This window comes from Triticum urartu, chromosome 1 (assembly GCF_003073215.2).
Source record: "Triticum urartu cultivar G1812 chromosome 1, Tu2.1, whole genome shotgun sequence".
In the NCBI taxonomy this organism is placed as follows: domain Eukaryota; kingdom Viridiplantae; phylum Streptophyta; class Magnoliopsida; order Poales; family Poaceae; genus Triticum; species Triticum urartu.
Window position 1 is genome coordinate 384,537,080 of NC_053022.1, and position 8,450 is coordinate 384,545,529.

Here is an 8,450-nt window from a genome sequence, read left to right on the forward strand (position 1 = left end):
TTGTGCTTGAGGAGGGTACCTTCTCGGCACCCGGTTGTGAAGTATTCTATGGCTTGCACCTTGTGCACCCCCTCGCAAGAATTGCGGAGCTCGGCCCAACGCGTGAGGTAGTCGCGAGTGGACTCGGCCGGGCCCTGTACGCACAGGGAGAGCTGCCTGGGCTTGGGGGCCCGCTTGTAGGTGCTGGTGAAGTTGCGGATGAAAGCTTCGGTGAAATCTAGCCAGCTGTTGATGCTGAGAGGCTTGAGGCTGTTGAGCCAGGTCCACGCCATGCCTTGCAGCATGAGGGGCACGTACTTCACGGCAACGCGCCGGTTGCCGTTGGCTATGCTGATCGCCGTGGAGTAGTCGATCAACCAATCTTCCGGCTTCACGGAGACGTTGTACTTGGGCGTGTCTCTTGGAAGCGAGAATCCTCTGGGGAAAGGCTCGTCGCGGATGCGGGGGCCGAAACAAGGCGGGCCGACATCGTCTTCTTCTTCCTGCGCCAGGGATCGCGCCAGGCGGTCGACCCGATGGCGGGCATCGTTCTCGCCGACTCCTTCGCGGTGACCTAGTCGGCCGCTGAGAGTCGGGTGTGCCACTAGCGGCGGGGTGGGATATCTCTCTCCATGGGGTCGAGGCGGACGCGGGTTTCCCCGCCATTCCATGGCTCGGGGATGGCCGTCCGCGTCTCGCTCGATGGAGATTCGGGTCCGGCTTCGGCTGGCCGCCGGCTCTTTCTCGCGCCGCGCGCGGGTGTTGCTCGTAGTCGGTGTCCGGGATGTCGCGCCGTGATCTCGGTGCGGGGGAGGGCTTCCCGCGCGGGCGTCGGCTTCGTGCCGCTGTGCGGCTGCATCGATCAGCTGCTGGATGCGCCGGGTCATGTGGGGGAGGTCTTCGGCCTCCAAGCCGTCCAACTCGTCCACGGCCGCCTGGGCGGCGCGTAGGTTCTCGAGTGGAGTGGCGTAGACTGGGCGGTCGACTCCCAGCGTGTCGGCGATGACGGCGCCGCGTTGCTTGACAAGGCTGGCCCGTCTTGGCCCGCCTGGGGCCGGCGTGCCGAAGGCGGCGCGGTCAGCTTCGCGCTGGTAGGCCTCTGTGAGGCGTCTTACGGAAGCCAGCCTCCGGCCCTCTGCAAGGAGGGCGAGGCGGCTTGCCTCCAGCGCTTCGTCATCGGCATTAGCCGGGAGGGGGTGGACAAGTCGTGGGCCGCCACGTGCGGGACGTCGTGGGCGCTCTCGCCACGTGAGGTGACGGTATCGCGGCCGTCGGTCCGAGGAAGCGGGTCGTTGTAGATCGCAACGTTGGTGGGGAAGGTGTCGAAGGAGGCCGTGTCGGAGTCGACAGGCATCGGGTCAGTGGAGCTAACCGACTCCAGATCCACAGCGGGCTCGCTGGAGACATGGAGCTGGCCGAGGAGGTTGACGAGGTGATTGGTGCCCGCATCGGAGGCGAGCTCGTCGGAGATGAGGGTTTCATCGGGGAGATCGGCGAGGCTGCTCGCCACGCAGATGCTGGTGACGCCTTGCAGCGCGTCGGGGCAAGCGCCATCGGGCGTGTCGGGCTGGCTACGCTCGCTGGGGAGGAAGAGGGTTCCCGTCCAGAACAGGTCTCCGGACGACGGTGCACCTGGCCCCACGGTGGGCGCCAAATGTCGGGTGGTAGGTGCGACATATGCCAACAGGTGGCTTATCATTGTGGGAGCCAGTAAGACATCGCCGGTGCCTGGAAACGGGATGAGGCGAAGACATGCATGCCGGCGAATCTTACCCAGCTTCGGGGCTCTCTGTGGAGATAACACCCCTACTGCTGCTCTACGGGGTCTCCGCATGATCACTAGATGGACAAGTAGCTACACGATGCTCCTTGAGCTGTTCAGTGGGAGGAGGAAGAAGGGCACGGCTAGCTCGCTTCTTCTCCTCGTGTGGTGTCTAGAACTAGCAGGGGGTCCCACCCTTTGCATGGGTGCCCCGGGGGGTTTATATAGGCCTACCCCCCGGGGGTACAATGGTAATCCGACTGGGCGCGGGCCCAGCCGTCTGTGACCGCGCTCGCCGGCTTCTGCGCCGACCGCTGGGGCCCGCCGGCTGGTGGGTCCCGCCGGCTACCAACTCCTTGGCAACAGACAGGCCCCACTGCCAAGGGTCTTGTCGATGGCTGGTTACTGTTGCCTCATCCTGATGACGAGGGCTTCGTCGAGGTAAGCGTGGCTACAGTGCCGCCATCCGGCGGGTGATTACTGTAGCCTTACCGCGTCTTGTCTCCTTAATGGGGCGTCTTCTTCGAGAGGGGAAGCGAGCCGGCTGCGGGGAGCCAGCCCCGTCTCGGGCCGACTGGGGGAGGCCAGGCCGCCTTCGGGTGTCTCTCTGCCCGAAGGGGCCCACCGCCCGTGGGCCGTACTGGTAGCCCGTCGTGGATGACATCAGGGTCAACATGGCAATAGTGCCGCGCCGGACGGGTCATGGCCACTCCATACGGCGCACTGTGCCAGGCGTGCTCCGGGATTCGAGGGTGGCAGGCTTCACTGTAGCCACGCCCCATCTCATCGCCGCTAGGTGGATGCAAACTTTGAGGGTACGGTCTCGACCGCTTTATGGGAGCCGGCTTCTTGGAGTCGGCCTTCTCGCGGCCGGCTTCTCGAAGTCGGCCCTCCCACGGCTTTCTTCCTGAGGGCTAAAGGCAGGGCGCCTTCCGGAAGCCGGCCTGGGTGACAGCCAGCTAGGGGAAGGCGGCCCCACGTCTTGGATTCTCGAGAGCCGGACGGGCTCGTAATTTTTTCAGAAGGGCCAGGGGAAGCCGGCTAGGCTACCCATGGCTATTTACTCCGACAGTGGGAGATAAGGGTTGTGATGGGTACTTGGTATGTTGACTTTTGCGTAGACCTCCCCGGCAACGGCACCAGAAATGGATCGTTGTCGGGAGTCAAATCTTGACTTACGCGAACCTCCCCGGCAATGGCGCCAGAAATCCTTCTTGCTACCTCTTGAGCACTTGCGTTGGTTTTCCCTTGAAGAGGAAAGGCTGGTGCAGCAAAGTAGCGTAAGTATTTCCCTTAGTTTTTGAGAACCAAGGTATCAATCCAGTAGGAGGCTACGCGCGAGTCCGTCGCACCTACACAAAACAAATAAATCCTCGTAACCAACGCGATAAGGGGTTGTCAATCCCTTCACGTTCACTTACGAGAGTGAGATCTGATGGATATGATAAGATAATATTTTTGGTATTTTTATGATAAAGATGCAAAGTAAAATAAAAGCAATGAAAATAACTAAGTATTGGAAGATTAATATGATGAAGATAGACCCGGGGGCCATAGGTTTCACTAGTGTCTTCTCTCAAGAGCATAAGTATTTTACGGTGGATGAACAAATTACTGTTGAGCAATTGACAGAATTGAGCATAGTTATGAGAATATCTAGGTATGATCATGTATATATGCATCACGTCTAAGACAAGTAAACCGACTCCTGCCTGCATCTACTACTATTACTCCACACATCGACCACTATCCAGCATGCATCTAGAGTATTAAGTTCAAGAGAACAGAGTAACGCTTTATGCAAGATGACATGATGTAGAGGGATAAATTCATGCAATATGATAAAAACCCCATCTTGTTATCCTCGATGGAAACAATACAATACGTGCCTTGCTGCCCCTACTGTCAGTGGGAAAGGACACCGCAATATTGAACCCAAAGCTAAGCACTTCTCCCATTGCAAGAAATTAAGATCAATCTAGTAGGCCAAACCAAACTGATAATTCGAAGAGACTTGCAAAGATAACCAATCATACATAAAAGAATTCAAAAGATCCAGATATTGTTCATAGATAAACTTCATCATAAACCCACAATTCATCGGTCTCAACAAACACACCGCAAAAGAAGATTACATCGAATAGATCTCCACAAGAGAGGGGGAGAACTTTGTATTGAGATCCAAAAAGAAAGAAGAAGCCATCTAGCTAATAACTATGGACTCGTAGGTCTGCGGTAAACTACTCACACTTCATCGAAGAGGCTATGGTGTTGATGTAGAAGCCCTCCGTGATCGATGGCCCCTCCGGCGGAGCTCCGGAACAGGCCCCAATATGGGATCTCGTGGATACAGAAAGGTACGGCGATGGAATTAGGGTTTTGGCTCTGTATCTGATCGTTTGGGGTATGTAGGTATATATAGGAGGAAGAAGTACGTCGGTGGAGCAACAGGGGGGCCCACGAGGGTGGAGGGCGTGCCTGGGGGGTAGGCGCGCCCCCCTACCTCGTGGGCTCCATGTTCGTTGCTTGACGTAGGGTCCAAGTCTCCTGGGTCTTGTTTGTTCCAAAAATCATGTTCCCAAAGGTTTCATTCCGTTTGGACTCCGTTTGACATTCCTTTTCTTCGAAACCCTAAAATAGGCAAAAACAACAATTCTGGGCTGGGCCTCCAGTTAGTAGGTTAGTCCCAAAAATAATATAAAAGTGTATAATAAAGCCCAATAATGTCCAAAACAGTAGATAATATAGAATGGAGCAATCAAAAATTATAGATACGTTGGAGACGTATCAGTCATAGTATTGATTGTAGCCCCTGATACACTGTTTGGTGCAAGAAAAGACCGGACAGAGGATCAATTTTATGTTCGCTGGAAGACTCACTTGATGACATCTATCTCTCTTCTTTTATAAGCAGGCGTCTGCAGCGGCTGCTACCTCTCATACTATGGAGGTCTCCGGACTGAATCAAAGTCTGGAGCGGGCCAAAGAAGAACTTGGCCAGTTGAAAAGGCAGTTGGAAGATAAGCAAGGTATGCACAAGCCTTGTTCGTGTTCAGTGCGAGCAAATTTCCAGTATGATAAAATATGTTTCTTTATTTGCGCCAAAGGCGATGACCGAAGTCAAGGCTCTGAGGAAGGCTGTTGCCGAGGCAAAGGAAAAGGTAGCAGCAGAGCAGGCTCTTCGTGAAAAGCACGAGGCCGGGGTTATTGAAGCTGAGCAGGAGCTTCAAGTGTCCGTGAAGAAATGCGAGACCTTGGAGCAGAGTTTAACGGAGAAAGAATCCGAACTCGCCAGGGATCATCAGGCCGCGCGCGATGCCCAGGGGGAAACCCAAGGCGCCTAGCAGGAGATCCAAGAGGCGAGGACGATCGCGGCGGGTAAGGCTTTTTTCCATGTAAAGCAAGTATTTGAGGAGAAAATCATGTTTCTAACCTTGAGTTCGGATTTCTCCAGGGTATTTGCGGAACTGCCCCGCAGCATATCAGATGCCGCCCAATTCTATCGAGCCGAAGAAGGGAACACTACGGATAAGCTCTTCTGGTCGCAATATCTGGCACCGAATTATCCGGTGCCTTTTGCCGACCAACTGAAACAACTGATCGAACTGCATAGGGCAGCCGAGCTAGCCATGAAAGATTTGATTATTCAGCTATGGCCAACCGAGCCAATTCCAGGCAGCTACTTCGGGCTCGTGAAGCGGCTTGTGAGTGCCTGCCCTTGACTTGACGTCATAAAGCGGTCGGTCTGTATAGAGGGTGCGCGAATGGCCTTCGCCCGCGCAAAGGTGCACTCGGGGAAGATGGATGCTGAAAAGCTGATGACCGAGGGACCGCCAGAGGGGAAGGAGCACCGCAAGCCCGAGTTATATTATGAAAGTGTCCTGAAAGGATCCTGCCTTGCGGTGGAGCAATGCACCAAGGACATTATATTTTCATGAATACAATCATGTTGTCCTTTGTAATGTTGAACAAGGTCATTTATATTATTTATTGCCTGTTATATAAAAGTTTATCCTCCTGCGCGGCCATTTTATATATTAACCCTGAGAGTTGGCCAGTCATCGGCTTCTGCCCCCACGTAGGAAGTATGGGGGTGTTCGGGATAAACCTGATCACTCTTTATCCCAGTTTTGGGTCCTTCGAAGGAGGTGTTCAGCACAACGAACCAGGCAATCGGACTATAGGGCTTTATCACTCTCACTTAGCCATTGGAGCTTTAGAAAAGGAAGGTAGGGCGCAGCCCCTGGTGTTCGGAAGACCGCACGAGGGGCTATATAAGCACCTGATCGGAAGAAAAGCCGATCCATCGCACACTGCATTGGTTATGGCATTATGCAGGAGGAATCCTTAAAGATTTTACAACCTCTTGAATAGCTGATCAGCTCTCCCCGTATCATGACAGACAGTTTTCGGCTTTCTCTACTAAGGTGCTCGTCCGGAAGAACTGGGACACAATCACAGTAGTTCTCCCTGTGCCGCCTTAGCCGATATAGCGGAACGTAAGGCAACAAAACATGGGAGCCGGGCAAACCCAAAATTTGACCAAAGACATGATTCAGAGCTGATGCATATAATGCTATAAGTTTGGGGCGCCGAACTTCCATGAAGGTGTTCGGACTTTGTTGCTGTATTATGGGTAAAACGAAGCCCCTGGCATATTTAAGGCATATCGCGGTGTACGGATGCCACTGCTGAGACCAGGGGGAAGAAGATGTGTGCGGATCCAGAGTATAGTCGGATGGTCATCGCGGGGAATATCTAAGGATTCCCTTGTGCATTCAATCTGCTTCCATATCGCCAGTCCTGGTCTGTGCAAAGTTGAACCTGCAAACAAAATGTAAGAAATGCTTGTGTGCCGCAGAGCAGTTGAGCCGCAGTATGTGGCCTGTCTTGGCCTTCTCTGGAGTGTTTAATTGAGCTCTGGACGAGCCGGGATATCCTGCCGTGAAGTAGTTCGAAGTCCTTTGGCGGTGTCCGGGAATCGGGCCGTCAACTCGAGGTTCGGTTGGAAGGTGCCACTTGTAGCTTCTGCTGTTAAAGCAGCAGTATACTCCTTGGTGCCGAGGGGAAGTTCGGCCTTGCCATTAACCGTGATGACGCCGCACGGACCGGGCATCTTGAGCTTACAGTAGGCATAATGTGGTACCATGTTGAATCGAGCGAACGCGGTTCGTCTGAGCAGTGCCTGATAATCACTGTGAAAGGGGACGATGTCGAAGATTAACTCTTCGGCGCGGTAATTGTGTGGTGATCCGAAGACTACCTCAAGGGCGATGGAGCCTGTACATGTGGCCTCCATACCTGGTATAATACCTCTGAAGGTGATTTTAGTGGGCTTGATCACCGAATGATCGATGCCCATCTTGCGCACTGTGTCATGGTAAAGCAGGTTTAGACTGCTCCCTCCATCCATAAGGACTCGTGTGAGGTGGAACCCGTCAATTATTAGGTCGAGGACTAGTGCGGCTGGATTGCCCTGATTGGTGTTAACCGGACGATCCGTGCGGTTGAAGGTGATTGGCCCTAGTTTATATTGTGGGACGACTGGTTCCGTTAAGTCGACATCCCTAAGGGTGTGCGTCCGGTCCGGGTTGGGAGTGTGGGTGCCGTTTACCATATTCACCGTTTGGATTTGCGGGGGAAATTTCTTTTGCCCTCCTGCACTCGGTGATCTGGGCTCCTCGTCGCCATCGTCCCTTATCTTTGTTTTTGGCACCTGACCTGCCGGCTTGTTTGAAGACCCATCATTCTCTGTTGGTATGATTGGCTGGTGTTCCTGGGGTGCCATGAATTTGGCATGGGCGGTCGAGCATGTGGTCCAAACTGGACGGACCCAAATTGTCATTTTTGAGTGGCCCATTCCGCTGACTGGACTTGGAGCCCCTAAATCCGACATTGACTGCCGTATCTTCGGTGTTTCCACCATTTTTGCGGCGCTTGTGTTTGTTGCGTCGGGGTTTGCCGTTGCTATCTCTGGCTTCTGATATGCCAGGGTTGCTTACTGTGTTGTTGCTACGGGCCAACCAGCTATCTTCGCCCATGCAAAAGCGGGTCATGAGTGTCGTGAGGGCTACCATGGATTTTGGCTTCTCTTGGACGAGATGTCGGTCGAGCCACTCATCATGGATGTTATGTTTAAAGGCCGCTAGGGCTTCGGCATCCAGACAGTCAACAATTTGGTTCTTTTTAATTAGGAACCAAGTCCAGAATTTCCTGGCTGACTCTCGGGGCTGCTGTGTTATGTGACATAAATCGTCAGCATCTAGTGGCCGCACATAAGTGCCCTGGAAGTTGTCCAGGAATGCGTCTGCCAGGTTCTCCCAATTTCCGATGGAGTTTGCCGGCAAGCTATTCAGCCAATGCCGAGCTGGCCCCTTGAGTTTTAGCGGGAGATACTTGATGGTGTGTAGATCATCCCCGCGGGCCATGTGAATGTGGAGGAAGAAATCCTCTATCCATACCACGGGGTCTGTAGTGCCGTCATATGATTCAATGTTCACGGGTTTAAACCCTTCTAGGAATTCATGATCCATTACTTCAGCAGTGAAGCATAGGGGGTGTGTGGTGCCTCTGTGCCGGGCTATATCACGACGCAGTTCATACGAGTCTTGTCTGTTGTGTTCGGCCCGGCCAAATTTGCTTTTAGTATATCCGGCGTGACAGTTGTCGTCACACGTTGGGGCGTGCCCCCGTGATCCATAGACCGATC